The sequence below is a fragment of the Lithobates pipiens genome, unplaced genomic scaffold (genome assembly GCF_037356315.1).
Source record: "Lithobates pipiens isolate NorthernLeopardFrog02 unplaced genomic scaffold, aLitPip1_a1.2 Scaffold_52, whole genome shotgun sequence".
NCBI classification, from domain to species: Eukaryota; Metazoa; Chordata; class Amphibia; order Anura; family Ranidae; genus Lithobates; species Lithobates pipiens.
The window spans coordinates 4,063,348-4,083,544 of NW_027507875.1; the positions used below are offsets into that span (position 1 = coordinate 4,063,348).

Consider the following 20,197-nt stretch of genomic DNA (forward strand, 5'->3'; position numbering starts at 1 on the left):
CGTCCTGGGTATGCAGAGATGGAGGCTAGGGTATACAGAGAGAGAGTGAGGCTGGGTTACACAGAGCGGCAGTAGTATGCAGACTTGCTAGGGTATACAGAGAGAGAGGCTAGAGTATGCATACTTGCTAGTGTATACAGGCGGACTAGTGTATACAGAAGACCGGTTAGTTTATACAGAGAGGCAAATGTGTACAAAAGACAGGCTAGTGTATACAAATAGGCTAGATTATAGAGAAGAACGTCCTGGGTATGCAGAGATGGATGGCTAGTGTATACAGATAGGCTAGATTATACAGATAGGCTAGATTATACAGAAGAACGTCCTGGGTATGCAGAGATGGAGGCTAAGGTATACAGAGAGAGAGGCTAGAGTACGCATACTTGCTAGTGTATACAGATGGACTAGTGTATACAGAGGACCGGCTAGTTTATACAGAGAGGCTAATGTGTACAAAAGACAGGCTAGTGTATAAAAATAGGCTAGATTATAGAGAAGAACGTCCTGGGTATGCAGAGAGAGAAGTTGGGTTACAAAGAGAGGCTAGTGTATGCAGACTTGCTAGTGTATACCGGTGGACTAGTGTATACAGAGAGGCTTGGGTATACAGAGAGCTAATGTATAAAGAGATGCTAGTGTATACCGACGGACTAGTGTATACAGAGGACCGGCTAATTTATACAGAGAGGTTAATGTGTACAAAAGACAGGCTACTTTATACAGATAGGCTAGATTATACAGAAGAACGTCCTGGGTATGCAGAGATGGAGGCTAGGGTATACAGAGAGAGAGAGCGAGGCTGGGTTACACAGAGAGGCAGGAGTATGCAGACTTGCTAGTGTATACAGATGGACTAGTGTATACAGTAGACCGGCTAGTTTACACAGAGAGGCTAATGTGTACAAAAGACAGGCTAGTGTATACAGATAGGCTAGATTATACAGAAGAAGGTCCTGGTTTATGCAAGAGATGGAGGCTAGGGTATGCAGAGAGAGAGGCTTGGTTACACAGACTTGCTAGTGTATACAGACGGACTAGTGTATACAGAGGACCGGCTAGTTTATACAGAGAGGCTAATGTGTACAAAAGACAGGCTAGTGTATACAGATAGGCTAGATTATACAGAAGAACGTCCTGGGTATGCAGAGATGGAGGCTAGGGTATACAGAGAGAGAGGCTAGAGTATGCATACTTGCTAGTGTATACAGGCGGACTAGTGTATACAGAAGACCGGTTAGTTTATACAGAGAGGCAAATGTGTACAAAAGACAGGCTAGTGTATACAGATAGGCTAGATTATACAGATAGGCTAGATTATACAGAAGAACGTCCTGGGTATGCAGAGATGGAGGCTAAGGTATACAGAGAGAGAGAGGCTAGAGTACGCATACTTGCTAGTGTATACAGATGGACTAGTGTATACAGAGGACCGGCTAGTTTATACAGAGAGGCTAATGTGTACAAAAGACAGGCTAGTGTATACAAATAGGCTAGATTATAGAGAAGAACGTCCTGGGTATGCAGAGATGGAGGCTGGGTTACACAGAGAGGCTAGTGTATGCAAGCTTGCTAGTGTATACAGACGGACTAGTGTATACAGTAGACCAGCTAGTTTATACAGGGAGGCTAATGTCTACAGAAGACCGGCTAGTGTATACACATAGGCTAGATTATAGAGAAGAACGTCCTGGGTATGCAGAGATGGAGGCTAAGGTATACAGAGAGAGAAGTTGAGTTGCAAAGAGAGGCTAGTGTATGCAGACTTGCTAGTGTATACCGGTGGACTAGTGTATACAGAGAGGCTTGGGTATACAGAGAGCTAATGTATAAAGAGATGCTAGTGTATACAAAAGACAACCAAGTGTAGACAGTGAGGCTCGTGTATACAGAAGACCGGCTACAGAGAAGCTAATTTGTACAAAAGACAGGCTAGTGTATACAGATAGGCTAGATTATACAGAGGAAGGTCCTGGGTATGCAGAGATGTAGGCTAGGGAATCCAGAGACTGTGTTACACAGAGAGGCTAGAGTATGCAGAAGACCGGCTATTTTTTTTTACAGATAGGCTTGTGTATACAGAAGACAGTCTGGGGAATTCAGTGAGGTTAGTGTATGCAGAGAGGCTGGGACACCGAGACTATTGTAAAAAGAAGGCAGGCTAGTGTATATAGATTACGGGCACCTGTATACAGAAGACAGAGAGGCTAGTCTATATTGAGTGGCTGGTGTACACAGAGAGATTAATGTATACAGAAAAGCTAGCGTGTAAAGAAGACAGGACTTTATTTTTTGCTAATGCAACTACTTTTGAAACATATAAAGTGCTTTTTTCATATTTTGGTGCTGTTAAAAAGTGGTGTGTTGTCAGTGGTGATATCAATGTGACAGTTAATGTGGAGAACTACAACTATTCAAAATAGAGCAAAAGAGTGCTAAGTTTATTTTGTTAAGTCATTGACTGATGGACGTTAAGTAATTGGCCGTTATTGGTTTGGCAGTACATGGTTTATTTTGATGTTAAGATAGTTTTATTCTCTACTTATAGCCGTGTTTTAGACGACTTTATTATTAGCATTATTCGCATTATTCATATATATTATGCAGAGTGTAAGTATTGCAGTGAGACGATATTGCTTTTAAAAGATTTGTATTATTATACATAGCATTGTTAGCAGACCAATAGGACAATTTACATGGCTTAATATTGCAGAGCGTAATTTATCAGGAAAGAGATCCAAAGCGTTAGTTGCAGTAGCTTCATAAAACTGAGAAATCGTTGCATTACTCTAAATTTAAAATATGTTCCGGTTGCACTGAAAAGACGATATTAGATGAGTGATCTACACATTTCGTTTACTATTTCACTTATACCGGCTAAATGTTAATATGTTAATATGTGCTGCGTGTAAGGTAGAAATTAGATGGTTTAGTGTGAGCTGGTTTACCAGGATTTAGAGATAGTAATCTGTTTATACTAGTATATAAATATAGCAAAATAACTATAACGGGTTTAAGTGGAAATACACGAAATAACAGCAACAACGTGTGTAGGTTTTTATCAATCAAGTTCATTACGTGTCTTTAATCATGTAGTGATATTGGAGCACAAGGATGAGCAAGCATAATAACTAACAGAGGATGACATGGCAAAAAGACAAACTGCATTAGAAATGTGAATATGAATTAGAGTTGAAATGCCAATCTCCAGGGCTACGTACAGCAAAGTGTGAGCTAAGCAGCTAAATATTCTGCAATAGCAGAGATTAAGTATTGCAGTCGAAATGAGATCGGAAGCGTTAGTTGCAGTAGCTCCAAAATGACTGAGAAATCATTTCATTACTCTAAATGTAAAAGTTATCCCGGTAGCACTGAGTGGACTGATATTAGATGAGTGATCGTTCTAGTACAAATTCAGTTTCCTATAGCAGAGAGATACCAGCTAAATGTGAGACGAGCAATTAAACTGTTCACGGTAGCTTTGCATTACTCTTAATATGTGCAGCGTGTAAAGAAGCAATAAGATGGTTTTGTATTATCCTAAAATTAGCAGTATACGTAATAAAGGTGAGTAGGTAACCTGGATTTAGACTTAGCAAACTCTATAACCTAATTTAGCAAAATTAGAAAGGATAATATTGAGACAGTATATACAGGTCGAGTATAACTGGAAATACACAAAATATCTAGCTTACCTTTACATTGTTCAATAGAGCGTTGCAAAGTAATACCAAGGCAGAATGTCGGAATAGCAATTAGATGAGATGATTGCTGTAATCATGAAATATCAGCAACGACTAGGTTTCTATCGGATGATAAAGTATAATAACTGGCAAAGTATGACATGGCAAAGAGACAAATTGCATTAGAGATGTGAGATGGACATGAAATGTCAATCCCCATTGGTTACTTACATGTAAACGCGGCTACATACAGCAAAGTGTGAGCTAAGCAGCTAAAGGGTATTTAAGAGTAAATTGACGTAGCTTGAAAATTCCAACGTGTAAATCGTCCCATTAAATATGTTACGCACGAAGACGGCTTACACTGACTGTTTTCCGTTTCCATTGGTCATCGGCATAATGTATCAGTAACCATGAACATTAATAGTGATAGACAGCTTACATTAGGATGTATGCATGATGTGAATGTAAAATGAATGTAAAATAGTTGCATTATGTGTTAGTAATGTAATCAAACTGTATTGCTATGCTTTGCTACTGCAACCACTTCTCAATCAAGTAAACCGTCCACTGCTTTTCTCACATTTTGCCGCTGTTAAAAAATGTGTTGCAAGTGTTATGTGTTACAAATGGTTATCCACTGGAAAGAGAATCCTATTGCATAGAGGTAGCGAGAGATGGTTGCATATGGCAGAAAGACGGCTTTCTCACATTTTGCTGCGGTAAAAAGAAATGTTTTGTCACTGTGTTTTAACTGTGACAGATAAGGTGGAGAAAAAGAAGTAATACAGAAAATAGAGTCAAACAGTGGAAACGTTTATTTGTCATGACAGCTGATACTGGTTGAGCAATAAAACTGTTTTATTAAGATGTAAGACTAGTTTTATTCTCTACATATAGGCTTTTCAAAGAGTTGTATAATATAGGCGACCAATAGGACATTTAAATGGCTTAAGGAGGAAGTATCGCTGTTCAAAGGTAAGAGATTGAAAGCTTAGCTTGAAAATGGCCGAGAAATAGTTGCGTTAGTCTAAATTTAAAGGATATGCCGGTACCAATGAGAAAACTTATATTAGACTAGTTGATCTTTGCATTACACAATCCTATTATTATTATTATTATTATTATTAATAAGATCATAGTGCAGAGAGATACTCAGTTAATGTCAGAGACACTCGGTCAATGTCAGAAAAGCAATAAAACTGTTTACATCGTTAGAGAGCGATAGTTACATTACTCTTAGTATGTGCAGCATGTCTGGTAGCAAATGGATGGTTTTGTGAACATTTTGCATTAAGGTACAATTAGCGGTAGAACTCATGGAAGTGAATAGATTTAAGCGGATTTTGAGATAGTACTCTCCATTTCTAATAAGAAATAAAGAAAAATAAGTCAGGATGGTGTGTCAGGACTGTCACATACTCACAGTCCCGGTACAAATATGCAAAATAGAGCAAAAGAGTACATGGTTTATTTTGATGTATGATAGTTTTATTGCATGCTTGATGTGGATGATTAAAATCGTGTAGTGATCTATATTTAGCATAAGAATGAAAAGGCATAACATGGTAATGAGACAAACTCCATTAGAGATGTGAGCTAGATTAAATGATGAAATGTCTTCTGTTATCACTTAGCATACCCTCTAAATTCACTAGCCTTCTCTATATACACCAGCATGTTTACACTAGCCGGTCTTCTGCATACAATAGCCTGTCTTCGATATACACTAGCCTATGTTCTGAATACACTAGCCCGTCTTCTGTATACATTAGTCTCTCTGTATAAACTAGCATCTCTGTATACCCCAAACTGTCTTCTGTAAAAACTTGTCTCTCTTTATAGCCTGTCTAGCCTTTCTTCTGTACACACTAGCTTCTCTGTATACACTAACCAGGCTTCTATATACAATAGCTTCACTCTATGCACTAGCCTCTCTGTATAATCTAGCCTCTCTATATACCCTAGATAGTGTTCTGCATCTCCGTAGTGGTAGCCTCTCCGTAGAAGCCAGCCTTTATTCTGTATTCACTAGCCTTTCTTCTGTATGCTGTAGTCTTCTATATATACTAGCTTCTCTGTACACCCTTGCATCTCTGTAATACACTAAACCCTCTGTATACCACAGCCTGTCTTCTGTATACACTAGACTGTAAACACTAGCTAGAATACACCAGCCTGTCTTCTGTACCCACTAGAATCTCTGTATACACTACCCAGTCTTCTGTATACACTGTCAGCTTGGATGTATACCCAAGCCTGTCTTCTGTATACACTAGTCTCTCTATATGCACTGTCCTATCTGTATACACTCGACTCTCTCTATACACTAACCTCTCTATATACACTAACATCTTTGTATATACTAGCCTCTCTTTAAATTAGCCTCTCTGTGTACCCCAGCCTCATTGTTTACTCTAGCATCTCTGTATACTCAAGCCTATCTGCGTACACGAGTCTGTATTCTGTATTCACTAGCCTGTATTCACTAGCCTTATATATACTAGCTTCTCGCTTCTCTGTACACCCTTGCATCTCTGTACACTAGACTCTCTGAATACACTAAACCCTCAGTATACCACAGCCTGTCTTCTGTATACATTAGACTGTAAAAACTAGCTAGAATACACCAGCCTGTCTTCTTTACCCAATAGACTCTCTGTATGCACTACCCAGTCTTCTGTATAAACTGTCAGATTTGATGTATACCCAAGCCTGTCTTCTATATACACTAGTTTCTCTATATGCACTGTCCTTACTGTATACTCTCGACCCTCTCTATACATTAACCTCTCTATATACACTAACATCTTTGTATATCTCTCTTTAAATTAGCCTCTCTGTGTACCCCAGCCTCACTGTTTACTCTAGCATCTCTGTATACTCAAGCCTATCTACATACACGAGTCTTCTGTATTGTGTATTAACTAGCCTTTCTTCTGTATGCTGTAGTCTTCTATATATACCAGCTTCTCTGTACACCCTTGCATCTCTGTAAACACTGTGTAAACTAGCCAGTCTTATGTATACACTAGACTCTCTGAATACACTAAACTCTCTGTATACCACAGCCTGTCTTCTGTATACACTAGACTGTAAAAACTAGCTAGAATACACCAGCCTGTCTTCTGTACCCACTAGACTCTCTGTATACACTACCCAGTCTTCTGTATAGAATGTCAGCTTTCATGTATACCCTTTCTGTATACACTAGCTTCTCTATATGCACTGTCCTTTCTGTATACACTCGACTCTCTCTATACACTAACCTCTCTATATACACTAACATCTTTGTATTTGTCTTTAAACTAGCCTCTCTGTGTACCCCAGCCTCACTGTTTACTCTAGCATCTCTGTATACTCAAGCCTATCTACATACACGAAACCTGTATTCTGTATTCACTAGCCTTTCTTCTGTATGCTGTAGTCTTCTATATATACCAGCTTCTCTGTACACCCTAGCACTGTAACAGTGCTAGGTTCCTGTATTACAGAAACAGAACACCAGCAATAAGGTGTATACTGTGCAGGAGGCACACAACACCGACTCTAACTTCTGCACTGCAGATGCATGTATTGCAGAAATTGAACACCAGTAATAAAGGGTAGCTTCAGGTGTGTACTGTGCAGGAGGCACATAACACCCACTGTAACAGTGCTAGGTTCCCAAGCAGTAAAGACACTGTCCCTGCCTATCGTCCTCTTTCCCTGACCACCGCAACACACTATACAAGGCCGCCGTGCTGGCGGCCTTATATAGTGTGGGGTGTGTACTAAACCCCCCTGAGCTATAATTGGCCACAGGAATCCTGCCTGTGGTGAATTGTGGCTCTCCTCACACAGGATGTCACATCTGTTCTTATTATATAGAACCTATTATGCTCCTCGTAAACTTTTTCAGTTTGGCCGGACGCAAGTTGCCCCCGGTGCGGGAACATGGGGGGAGACATGATGCACATGTTTTGGAGATGCCCGAAGTTGATCCGCTACTGGACAGAGGTGACAGGAACCATTGATCGGGTGGTTGGAACCTCCACCAGGATGGGGGCGAAGTATTGTCTCCTGGGATTAGTTGAAGGAGTTGGAAACTCGGGAAGTAGCCAGATGGCAGTTCTGAGATGCCTATTTCAGGCAAGGAAACTGATTGCCCAACCCTGCTTAGCCTCCAATGTTGGCAATGACTTGTTTTTTTTCGCTTGTTTCCCAAGATGACCATGTTGGCGTTTGTCAAGATGGTTGAGAGTGCCCGAAGAGATCGCCTATGGCCCCATCACCTTGAAAGTGCCTGATCTTGTCTGATCTCGGAGGCTAAGCATTGTCGGGCCTGATTAGTAACTGGATGGGAGACCAACTGGGAATACCAGGTGCCGTAGGATTCTTTTTATGTTGTTGGCGTTGACATGGGTTTTTTTTTCCGCTTGTTTCCCAAGGTGATCATCTTGGCATTTGTCAAGAGGGCTGAGAGAGCCCAAAGAAATCTCCTACGGCCACATCCCCCTGAAAGCGCCCGATCTCATCTGATCTCAGAGGCTAAGCAGGGTCCGGCCTAGATAGTATTAAAGGTGCCGTAGGAATCTTTTTATATTGTTGGCTTTGACCTGTTTTTCTTTCGCTTGTTTCCCAAGGTGACCATTTTAGCATCAGTCAAGAGTTTTGAGTATGTCCCAAAGCGTTCGCCTGAGGTCACATCACCCTGAAAGCGCCCGATCTCAGAGGCTAAGCAGGGTCTGGGTCAGATGGGAGACCGCCAGGGTCTATGTTGTTGGCGTTGACCTTTTTTTTTTCACTTGTTTCCCAAGATAACCATCTTGGTATTTGTCAAGAGGGTTGAGAGTGTCTAAATAGAACACCTATGGCCACATCACCCTGAAAGCGCACAATCTCATCTGATCTCGGAGGCCTAGCAGTGTACGGCCTGGTTAATACCTGTATGGGAGACCATCTGTGAATACCAGGTGCCCAACAAGAGGGTTGAGAGTGCCCAAAGAGATCATCTACGGCCCCATCACCCTGAAAGCGCCCAATCTCATCTGATCTCAGAGGCTAAACAGTGTCGGGCCTGGTTAGTACCTGGATGGGAGACTGCCTGGAAATACCAGGTGCCATAGGCTTCTTTTTTTGTTGTTGGCTTTGAACTGTTTTTTTCGCTTGTTTCTCAAGGCGACCATCTTGGCGTTTGTCAAGAGGGTTGGGCGTGTCTTGAAGAGAACGCTTACGGCCACATCACCCTAAAAGCACCCGATCTTGTCTGATTTCAGAGGCTTAGCAGCATCAGGCCTGGTTAGTACCTGGACGGGAGACTGCCTGGGAAGACCAGGTGACATAGAAGGATCTGGCCTGGTTAGTGTCTTGATTGGGAGATCGCCTGGGAATTCCGGATGCCATAGGATTCTTTTTATGTTGTTGGCTTTGACCTGTTTTTTTTCCCTTGTTTCCCAAGGTGACCATCTTGGCATTTGTCAAGAGGGTTGAGAGTGCACAAAGAAATTGCCTACGGGCACAACACCCTGAAAGCGCCCAATCTCGTTTGGTCTCAGAGGCTAAGCAGGGTTGGGCCTGGTTTGTACCTGGATGAGAGACCTCCTGGGTTTCCAGATGCCGCAGGCTTCTTTTTATGTTGTTGGCGTTGACTTGTTTTTTTTGTTTGTTTCCCAAAGTGGCCATCTTGGCGTTTGTCAAGAGGGTTGAGCGTGCATTTGATCTCAGAGGCTAAGCAGGGTTGGGACATGGTTAGTACCTGGATGGGAGACCGCCTGGGATTTCTCGATGCCATAGGCTTTAGTTTTAAGTTGTTGGCATTGACTTATTTTTTTATTTTTATTATTCTTTTATTAAGTAGAACAACATAAATATAACAGTCAACCATACAGCATGACCCAGGGTCACAATTACATGCTAACAAAAAATAGGCAGCCAAATATTTCTGGGTTCTCAGAGGGGAGTCCTACAGTCCTACAGTTTCATGCAGAAAATAGAGAAACCCCACCTCCGACATGTAGTACAGTATAACTAGTGCAGCTCCGTTCGGACAAATGTAATCATGGAGAACAACTGGGACCACAGCGAGCCAGCTTATCATGACCTACGTGAACCAGAGTAAAATATGAGCCGGTCGTGTCCAGAACCCTGGGGTTCTTCTGGGTCCCAAAGGCTAGTAAGGAGACAAGGCATAGTCAAAAGGGAGGACGGGGGAAGAAAAGAGTGCAAAGACGGAGAGAGAGGAGGTGGGGGGATGGCGACGGGGAAAAAAAGAAAAATAAAGACAAAAAGGGAGGGGGGGAATGCCACCCAGGGCAGACATGGCCTACGTAGGTAAACGTTAGATGTTCAGTCGTTTTCTGGGACGGAGGCACTGCTCACCTCCCGAATGTAGTCTCGAGTACCAGTGAAATGCCTCCAGGGCCTCCATGTAACACTAAATGCCTCTTCAGTGTTGTGAAGGGTGGCGGTCAATTCTTCCATCCGGAGAATATGATTGACTTTGGAATACCACAGCACCTTGGATGGGGGCTGAGGCTGCCTCCACAGTGCGGGAATGCAGGCCCGGGCGGCATTCAGGAGTTGCATTGTGAGGGTTTTTTTGTATTTTCGAACAGGCTGTTCGGTCAAGTGTAGAAGGCACGCTACTGGGAACCCAAAAGTTCCTCAAGGTCGGGCATGCCCAGAAAAGGTGTCCCATGGTCCCCATATCTGAATTTCACCTCCAACAAACATCCGGGATCGATCTATCCATTTTATTCAGAAGGTATGGGACTCTATACCAGCGTGAGACTATCTTGTATCTTGATATTGGTTTGCGATGGAAGCTTTATGTACTAAGGTCAGGATCTTCACTATCTGTTGTGGGGTAAATGTGATGCCTAAGTACCTCTCCCATTTGTGGATAAATGGTGGGGGTCGACTCCTCCTCCTGACTACTCAATAGGTTGTACAGGAGGGAGAGGGTGTGTCGCACAGGTTCCCTTTTGTGACAGATGGATTCATAGGGTGTCAGGTCTCTAGGAGTGTAGGGGGCCCTTTGTATGGCCAGAAGAAAGTGACAAAGTTTATAAGCACTAAACAAGTCAAGCGGAGGGTCAGAAAGCTCGGCGACAGTTTGCGTGGTCGGGAGCCCTCCCGTGGGCCACACCTCTCCCAGATGCTGTTTCCCCACCACTGTCAACTGTCGCAGTTTCTTGTTGGTAAATCCCGGTGGGAAGTCTGGATTACCTATAACCGGAGTCATTGGTGATGGCAGGGGAGCAATGTGTGTGCAACGGAACAACCTCCGCACAACAGCCAACCTAGCTCCCACTACGGGGTGACCTCTGAGGTCTTTTGGTAGGGAGGACAGGAGCCACGGGGAGGTCAATAGGGGAATGGATCCATCCTCAATCTCCATCTCCACCCACTGCTTGTGTGGGCCATTACAATGCCAATCAACGACTCTCTCTAGCAGAGTCACTCTGTAGTATTGTCTGAGATCTGGGAGACCCAGACCCCCCTTGTCCTTTGGTCTGGCAAGCAATTGCAAACGGGCTTTGGGCAGTTTGCGCGCCCAAATAAAGTCCCGGAGCAGCACCTGCAGTTGTCTGAAAAAAATTGGGGGTAACCGGATCGGTAATGTCTGGAACATGTATAAGATCCGAGGGAGGGCCATCATTTTGAATGCATTACAGCGCCCGAACCAGGTCAGTGTTAAAGCATGCCAGTTTCCCAAATCAGATTTCAGTCTATCCAGGAGAGGGACAAAATTAAGCAGGTACAATTGCGCTAAATCCGCTGCGATGTTAACGTATAGATTTTTCAGCCCAGTAGAATGGAAAAGAGGTGCGGAGCCTCTTGGCCTCACCATCCGGGACCGATATATTCAATACAGCCGACTTGGCGCAATTGTTTTTATAGTTTGATAGGCTGCCGTGTCGCTGTAGAGACGCAAGTATTTTGGGAAGCAAAATGTGTGGATTGGAGACGGAAAAAATTAGATCGTCAGCGTACGCCGCAATTTTGTGGTGTGCCGAGGGTTTGGATATGCCAGTAATATTCGGGTCATTCCAAACGTGACACATAAGTGGTTCCAGTGTCAGAATTAAAATTAGGGGAGACAGAGACCACCCCTGCCTCGTCCCATTAGTGATGGGGAAAGAGTCCGAGCACCACTCGGTCACCCGTACCGCTGCCGATGGCGTGGAGTAAAGCGACATTACCCAGCTCATCATGTTGGGGCCAAGACCTATATGTTCCAGGGTGGCCTGCATAAAGTGCCAAGGTGACCATCTTGGCGTTTGTCAAGAGGGTTGAAAGTGCCTGAAGAGATTGCCTACGGGCACATCACCCTGAAAGCACCCGATCTCGTTTGATGTTGGAGGCTAATAGAGTCGAGCCTTGTTAGTACCTGGATGAGAGACCGCCTGGGAATACCAGGTGTCGTAGACTTCTTTTTATGTTGTTGGCGTTGACCTGTTTTTTTTTCGCTTATTTCCCAAAGTGACCATCTTGGTGTTTGTCAAGAGGGTTGAGAGTGCCTGAAGAGATTGCCTATGGCCACATCACTCTGAAAGCACCCAATCTCATCTGATCTTGGAGGCTAAGAAGAGTCGGGCCTGGTTAGTACCTGGATGGGAGACCACCTGGGATTACCAGTTATTGTAGGCTTCTTTTTATGTTGTTGGCGTTGATTCGTTTTCTTTTTTTTGCTTGTTTCCCAAGGTGACCATCTTGGCATTTGTCAAGAGGGTTGAGAGTGCCCAAAGAGATCGCTTACAGCAGCATCACCCTGAAAGAGCCCAATCTCGTCTGATCTCGGATGCTAAACAGTGTCAGGCCTGGTTAGTACCTGGATGGGAGACCGCCTGGGAATACCAGGTGCCATAGGCTTCTGTTTTTTTTGTTTTTTTATTTAGTAGTATGCGACATACAATGCAAAGGCAACTTCACAGAATGTGTGATACAAATAGTTACAAACAAATGATCATATTGCATGGATATCAGAGCCAATGGTAAGACGTCTGAGGAGAATAGCACGTGTACAGCTTTGCGGTCATATCAAGATGAGATTAAAGCTCCATCTCGTTGGGATCCTCTACCACTTAAAATATTATTGATACTAGCCCTGCTACCCTCGAAGAGTTTAGATATCCATAGATAGGGGAAGAGTATTGTGTAGTAGTCAAATGGGGTCGGAACATACCATTTTCTTTTCCCTTTTTTGAGTTAAGAAGGGAAATAGTAGAACTGAAAGGAGGGAGAAGGGGAAAGAGAAGATTGGGGAAGGAAATGGCAGAAAAGGAAAAGAAGGGGTAAGGGGGTGTCGTGGGTAGAGTGGATAGGGTGGGGTCCCCTCCCAGGGAGCAAGAGACGCCCTCGGCTCACCAGCTCATCAGCTGTCCAACGTTTGGAACAGCGATCTCCAACGATCACCATGAGCTTACTATGTCTCGCGGAGGTATTCTTCCGAAAAGCGAAACTGGGTCCAGTAGAACCATCTGTTCCCATGCTCCTCCGTTTTATCCCTCATTGTGGCAGTCAGGTCTTCCATTCGTTCAATATCATTTACCCTTGTGAACCACTGGGTCACCATTGGAGCAGATTGCTCTTTCCACTGACTTGGGATGCAGGCCCTAGCTGCATTGAGGAGATGTTTAAGTAAGGACTTATGATAACGCTTTCTCGACATAGGAGTTAGATTGAGAAGAACTGCTGCGGGATCATTGGCTAAGGAAATGTCTGTGAACTTGTGGATGAGTCTCAGGACAGGCTGCCAGAATGTTTGTAATTTAGGGCTTTCCCAGAAAATGTGGAGAATGGTGCCACATTTGGTCCACAGCGACAGCAGCGGTCAGATTGACCGGGGAATATTTTGGCCAACACCACCGGTGTACGATACCAGCGTGTGATCAGCTTATATGAGATCTCCTGACATTTACTGCAGAGTGACGACTTATGGGCGAAAAAGAGTATTCTGTCCTTCTGTGGTTTGGAGAATGTAGTTTGTAAGTCCCTTTTCCATTTAGCTAGGAAGGGTGGATCCGTGGAGGATTGTGCGTCTGTCAGGATTTGGTAGGACCTAGAGAGGGAACCACGAACTGGGCCATCATCCAGGCAAAGTTCCTCGAAGGGGTGGAATTGTCTAGAGAAGAACGAATGGTTAGGTAGTGATCCGAGGAAATGGATTAGCTGTCTAGCTCTCCAGCTATCCAATGCAACAGGTACTTGCTCTAGCAGTATGGTCCCCATGGGAATCAAGCCCGTGGGTCCAAGAAATAGGCTGCTCTCAGAAGCCCTTTCGGGGCTTGCCTGGTAAAGGCCTGGTCAGACAGGCCCGGAGGGAATCTAGGATGTCCAATAATTGGGGTCATAGGAGAAGGGAAGTTAGTCAGGTGGGAAAGGTGAAAAAAACTATCCATCTCGGCGAGCGAGGGGCCAATTAACGGGTGAGTAGTCACACAGGGCTCCAATGGCCTCCCCGCCCAAGGCAGACCAGCCAGTGGAACCTGTGCCATCTCCTGCTCTAGCTTGACCCATAGCTTCAGTTCCCCATGCCGGTGTCTTATCACATATGGTCCCCCATCGGATAGTGTCCGCTGTGTACTGCGCATGCGCAGTACACAGCAACACAGATTCCGAAAATTGCCGAGCATGAACGGCGCCTGCGCACTGAGTCCAGGTTCTATCCCCACTATCCAAGTGGACATAGAGTAAGAATATAAAAGAGCCGAGCGCAGCGAGGCCGAGCCCGAAGCGTGGCGAGCGAAGCTCGCCTGCGAGGGGCCCTCTAATATTCACAACCCTATGTCCGCTTGGATGGTGGGGCTACCACCTCCACTCACCGCGCAGGCGCCGTTCAGCTTCGGAGATTTTCCGAAGCTTCGTCTGCTCCATACTGCGCATGCGCAGTACGGCGCGGACACTATATCATGGCCGGACAGTATATGGCAGAACACCGGCACCAGTCAACCACCGGTGTCATGTGCGTCGCTGTGTAATATAGAGCAGGGTCCGGGAAGCCAATACCTCCCCGCAATTTCGGTCGCAATAGCATTGCCCTACCAATACGCATATGTTTTCCGCGCCAGAGGAACTTGATAAAGATTGAGCGAACCGCATGAAAGAAAGTCTGGGGTATTTTGATAGGTAAGGCTTGTAGTAGATACAGAAGTCGTGGCATCGCGTTCATCTTCAACACATTACAGCGTCCGAACCATGACAGAGCTAGTGGGTCCCATCTTTTAAGGTCCGCTGTAAGCCCATAGGCTTCTTTTTATGTTGTTGGCTTTGACCTGTTTTTTTTTTGCTTGTTTCTCAAGGTGAGCATCTTGGCGTTTGTCAAGAGGGTTGGGCGTGTCTTGAGGAGAACGCTTACGGCCACATCAACCTGAAAGCACCTGATCTCGTCTGATTTCAGAGGCTAAGCAGCGTCAGGCCTGGTTAGTACCTGGATGGGAGACTCCCTGGGAAGACCAGGTGCCATAGAAGGATCTGGTCTGGTTAGTGTCTTGATTGGGAGATCGCCTGGGAATACTGGATGCCGTAGGCTTCTTTTTATGTTGTTGGCTTTGACCTGTTTTTTTTAGCTTGCTTCCCAAGGTGACCATCTTGGCCTTTGTCAAGAGGCTTCAGAGTGCCCAAAGAGAGTGCCTACGACCAAATCACTATACTATATATCTATATCTATAATAATAAATAATATTTTTAGTTATTATATATAAGATACTATATAGGTGATTTGGCCGTAGGCACTCTCTTCGGGCACTCTGAAGCCTCTTGACAAAGGCCAAGATGGTCACCTTGGGAAACAAGCTAAAAAAAACAGGTCAAAGCCAACAACATAAAAAGAAGCCTACGGCATCCAGTATTCCCAGGCGATCTCCCAATCAAGACACTAACCAGGGGGGCGTGGCCTAGGCATGAAGGAGTGAGGACACTCTTTTCCGGAGCTCCCGGTCCGTGACCCCTCCGCACCCCTTTACCACAGTCTGGTCGCATATTTCGGCATCGCCGACATCCCCGCGCTTCGGCGGAACACAGCCAGCCGAGCGGGGTCCGCCGCTGCTGCCATGGACAGGTACTTGGTCCCGCTGCAGCCTCCGGCCTCCACGCCGGATCCAGCCAAGATGGCGCCCGCGGCCTCCGGCGCTCCAGGACACGCGGCACAGAGGGAAGGTGAGCAGACTGCTATGCAGGGACACGACATGCCCCCGTTCTCCCCCCCTAGTGACTTGTCCCCGTGTCTCCCCCGCTCACTGTCCATGGCCTCGCTTGACAGCCCGGACCATAGCGGCCTGCCACCCTGGTTCCCTCACAACTCCCAACTGTCCCAGAGACCCTCCCGCAGTGGAAGCCTCATCCCAGGACCGAATGGCCAGGCTGCTCTCGCCTCAGACACACAGGGGGACCCACCGCTGCCACCAGCACCGGCATTATTGGGGGACAAGGCCATCCTAGCTTTACTCCAAAACCTTCCCACTAAAGCAGACTTTAGCTGTATGGCAGCCAGGATTGAAACGACCTTGCGACATGAAATCGCAGGGGTCAAACGTGACGTGTCGGCTACGAACGAGCGGGTGACCACCCTGGCATCGGATGTGACCTCCCTGACCACTGATGTTTCTGGCCTGCAAGCCGCACATGATACCCTTGCTGACAGAGTGGCACAGTTGCAACTCCTAGTGGATGACCTTGAGAATCGCAACCGCAGACGCAACATCAGGATCAGAGACTTGCCCGAAGCCACTGGCCAGGCAGACCTCAAAGCCACAGTTACAGCTATATTTAACGCCTGTCTGGACCGCGCTGCTGACACAGTAATAGCCATTGATAGAGTCCACAGGACCCTGGGCCCCAGGAGCCCCACAGAGAACCGGCCACGTGACGTTTTATGCTGTCTCCACAATTACTCAGTTAGGGAGGATGTCCTGCAAGCGTCGTGGCGCAAAGGCAGCATTGATTTTGACGGGGCCCAAGTCACCCTTCTGCCAGATGTATCCCGCAAGACCTTCCAGATGAGACGCTGTCTGCGACCCCTTCTGGAACACCTAACTGAACGGAGGATTCCATACAAGTGGGGCCATCCGTTTCACCTTATAGTGCGCAAAAATGGGAGGCCCCTTGCGCTACGACACCCTTCGGAGGTCCCGTCCTTTCTGGAGGCTTTGGGCCTGCCCTCGGTTCAGGTCCCCGACTGGTTGGCTCCTGTTGTCCCCCAGGGAGCAGTGGCCCCGACGAACAACCCCTCAACCAGGCCACAGAGAGTGAGACGCCACCGTCGATCCCAACGTCAGAGATCGCAGGCCCCTCAAGATCGTGAACCCTGAGAGAGTACAGTAATTTTCCGTTATTCCTGTGTTATACCCTTTTTTTTTTGTTTTCTTTTTCTCTACCAACATAGACGGCTGGAGTATCCAGCTTTGTGTTGTTTACCATGCCACGGGCCATTGTTCCCAGCGCCCCCGCTAGGGGAGAGGAAGGACATTGGAAGAACAGAGTTGGACACTGCGCTTCCTGGACGAAGCCCTGAGTTATTGGCGGTACTGTTCACCATTCTCGTTACTGTTTATCTACAGGTGCCCTAGTCTCGGCGCTCTTTGTGTTTTTGGCCCCTGGGCGGCGTTCCCGCTCCCTCCCCCTCTCCTCCCCCCCCCCCTTTTTTCCATTTTTTTTTGGGGGGGGGGGGAGGGGCGGGTGCCTGGGTGGTATAAAGTTATCTATACTCTGTGTTGAAAAGTTTATTATGTTGGTCTAATTATGCACTGTTCTACTGTTGTTAACTGCCTGATACCTGCTGCAGTGATGTTCTATAATGCGTTTGATGTCGTAGTTAAGATGTCAAAGAAGCTCCGTGCACGCCCGATTGCGACTGCATGGACCATGGGATGCTGGAGGGGTACTGCACCGACGAGTTCCTCCCTCTGCAGTGCCTTACCTCTTCCCCCACTAGGCCCCTCTGCCCTAACCGGCAGGTTCTCTCCGATAGGAACTTTAGCAATTTCCCGATCTATCCCCACCCCTCCTACCCTCCTCCTCCCTACTAACTCCGGACCTTCTCCGCTTCGTTACTGCTTTTCCTTTTTCTCCTCCTCTTCCTCTGTGCTTGAACTCTATATCTACTACTGACTCTGGTGGGGACCGCCGGCCGGGTACCACTGCCGTCATGGCCCTGAAGCTGGTTTCCTGGAATGTGAAAGGGCTGAATGTACCTGAAAAAAGGTCCAGCTGCCTGACAGAATTGTGGCGGATGAAGCCCCAAATAGTTTTCCTCCAGGAGACCCATTTCAGGACAGACCAAATACCACGGCTTTATAGTAAGCACTTCCCCCTGGCCCACCACAGCACGTCCCCTACTTCCAAATCGAGAGGAGTGTGTGTTCTTGCTAAAAACTTGCCGTGGCGCCTGTTAGCTGTCCAAGCCGATAGTGAAGGGAGATATCTCTTCATTAAGGGAACTCTCCACTCGCAAACTTTTACTCTTGCCAACCTATACATGCCGAATGTGGACCAGCTGCCGGCCTTAGAAGCATGCTTGGATGCCCTGGCTGCATTCTCGGAGGGTACTTTGATCGTTGGGGGGGACTTTAACCTCACCTTGGACCCCCGCAGAGACTCATCATCGGGCACCTCTGCGATTTCTGCGAGAACGCGTTCACACATAAGAGACCTGCTACACTCCCACCGACTGATCGATGTGTGGCGTACGCTTCACCCACAGGATAGGGACTATACGTTCTTTTTCACCGCTCATGGTTCTTACTCACGTATAGATATGTTTTTAGTCACCCACAATGCTATCCCGGCGGTCACAGACGCTCAGATAGGCCACATAGCCCTGTCTGACCATGCCCCGATTTCTTTGATGCTGAAGCTACAACAGGAGTCGCGTGGTCAGTCCTGGTGGAGACTGAACGAGTCTCTCCTGAAGGACCCTGAGACCCACGCAGACCTGCTTAGGGAATTAGAAAGTTACTTTGATCATAACCGTGATTCTGTTTCCAACCCCCTCATGTTATGGGCGGCTCATAAATGCTACATTAGGGGCATTCTTATTAAACATGGTCATAGATTCAAAGTGGCCAAAACTGAGGCTCTCTCCAAACTTATTGCCAAGTTGCATGCGTGTGAACAACGACACAAATCCCAGCCGACTGCTGCGCTGGAGGTGGAGGTGAGAGATCTTAGAGAACAAATCAGAGATTTCTCTCTCTTTCAGGCTAGAACCAGACTCATGTGGGTCCGCAGGACGTATTATGAATATGGAGACAAGTGTAGTAGGTCCCTAGCGAACTCCCTGCGTGCCCAACGCAACGCGTCCTTCATTCCAACCATAACCTCCCCTTCGGGTGCCAAGCTTCATGATTCACGGGAGATAGCGGAGTGTTTCCGATCTTTCTATGAAGCCCTTTATAACTTGCACCCCCGGGACTCAGGAGACGCCCTCCAGGCCGGCACAGCGGCCATTGACGAGTACCTAGCTTCGGCAAACCTCCCGTCGCTGACACAGGAAGAGATAGAGCTTCTCTCGCAACCTATCTCCCCGGAGGAATTGTCGGCAGCGTTAAGAGACTCACCCAAGGGCAAGGCACCAGGCCCAGATGGGTTTACGGTCCCTTATTATAAGGCCTTCCTCTCCCTGTTGTCCACGCCGTTTGTGTCAGTTTTTAACGCCCTATTGGAGGGCCAGACCTTTCCACCGGAGCTGTTGCAGGCAAGCATCTCGGTCATACTCAAGCCGGAGAAGGATCCGCTTCTCTGTGCGAACTACAGGCCCATCTCCTTATTAAACAGCGACCTTAAGCTCTTCACTAAGATACTGGCGGAGCGGTTGGCGCCCATTCTCCAACGCCTGATACCTCTGGATCAGGTGGGGTTTATTCGTAACAGGGAAGCCCGAGACAACACTACCAGGACAATCAATGTTATAGAACGCGCCAGACGCCTTAAACTACCGATTATGTTGCTCTCTGTGGACGCAGAAAAAGCGTTTGACAGGGTGAGCTGGCCTTTTTTGCTAGCCACCCTGCGAAGCTTGGGTGTACCCCCCCATGCTTTCATGGGTTACAGCTCTTTACTCGTCACCGACGGCGATGGTTAGGGTCAATGGGTTTGCCTCGTCGCGTTTCACTATTGGCAATGGAACGAGGCAGGGATGCCCGTTGTCCCCCTTTTGTTTGTCCTATCGCTTGAACCCTTGCTGCACCACATCAGGCAGAACATAGACATCAAGGGACTGGACACCCCCTCACACCACCATAAGGTCGCAGCCTTTGCAGATGACCTCTTGTTCTATGTCTCGGAGCCTCACATTACATTGCCGAATCTCTTAGCGGAAATAAGACGATATGGCACCCTGTCAAATTTTAAAATTAACTTACAGAAATCGGAAGCACTCAACGTCTCCCTGTCTACCAACGCCCAGACGAGTCTAAGCACTAATTTTCCCTTTCGTTGGGCAACTGGGGCTATACAATATCTGGGTACCAAGGTTCCCCCGGACCCACATCTGATTTTCCAATTGAATTTCCAGCCGCTTCTAAAAAATTTTGCCA

The 20,197-nt window shown here is 46.6% G+C and overlaps 5 pseudogenes; all 5 read left to right on the forward strand.

The window, feature by feature from the left end:
- The first annotated feature begins 7,937 nt into the window (after positions 1-7,937).
- LOC143957526 (5S ribosomal RNA) lies at positions 7,938-8,056 on the forward strand (annotated as a pseudogene).
- A 616-nt stretch (positions 8,057-8,672) lies between these two features.
- Positions 8,673-8,791, forward strand: LOC143957567 (5S ribosomal RNA; annotated as a pseudogene).
- Positions 8,792-12,195: 3,404 nt separating this feature from the next.
- On the forward strand, positions 12,196-12,314 carry LOC143957264 (5S ribosomal RNA; annotated as a pseudogene).
- Positions 12,315-12,417: 103 nt separating this feature from the next.
- On the forward strand, positions 12,418-12,536 carry LOC143957642 (5S ribosomal RNA; annotated as a pseudogene).
- A 2,479-nt stretch (positions 12,537-15,015) lies between these two features.
- Positions 15,016-15,134, forward strand: LOC143957539 (5S ribosomal RNA; annotated as a pseudogene).
- Positions 15,135-20,197: the final 5,063 nt, after the last annotated feature.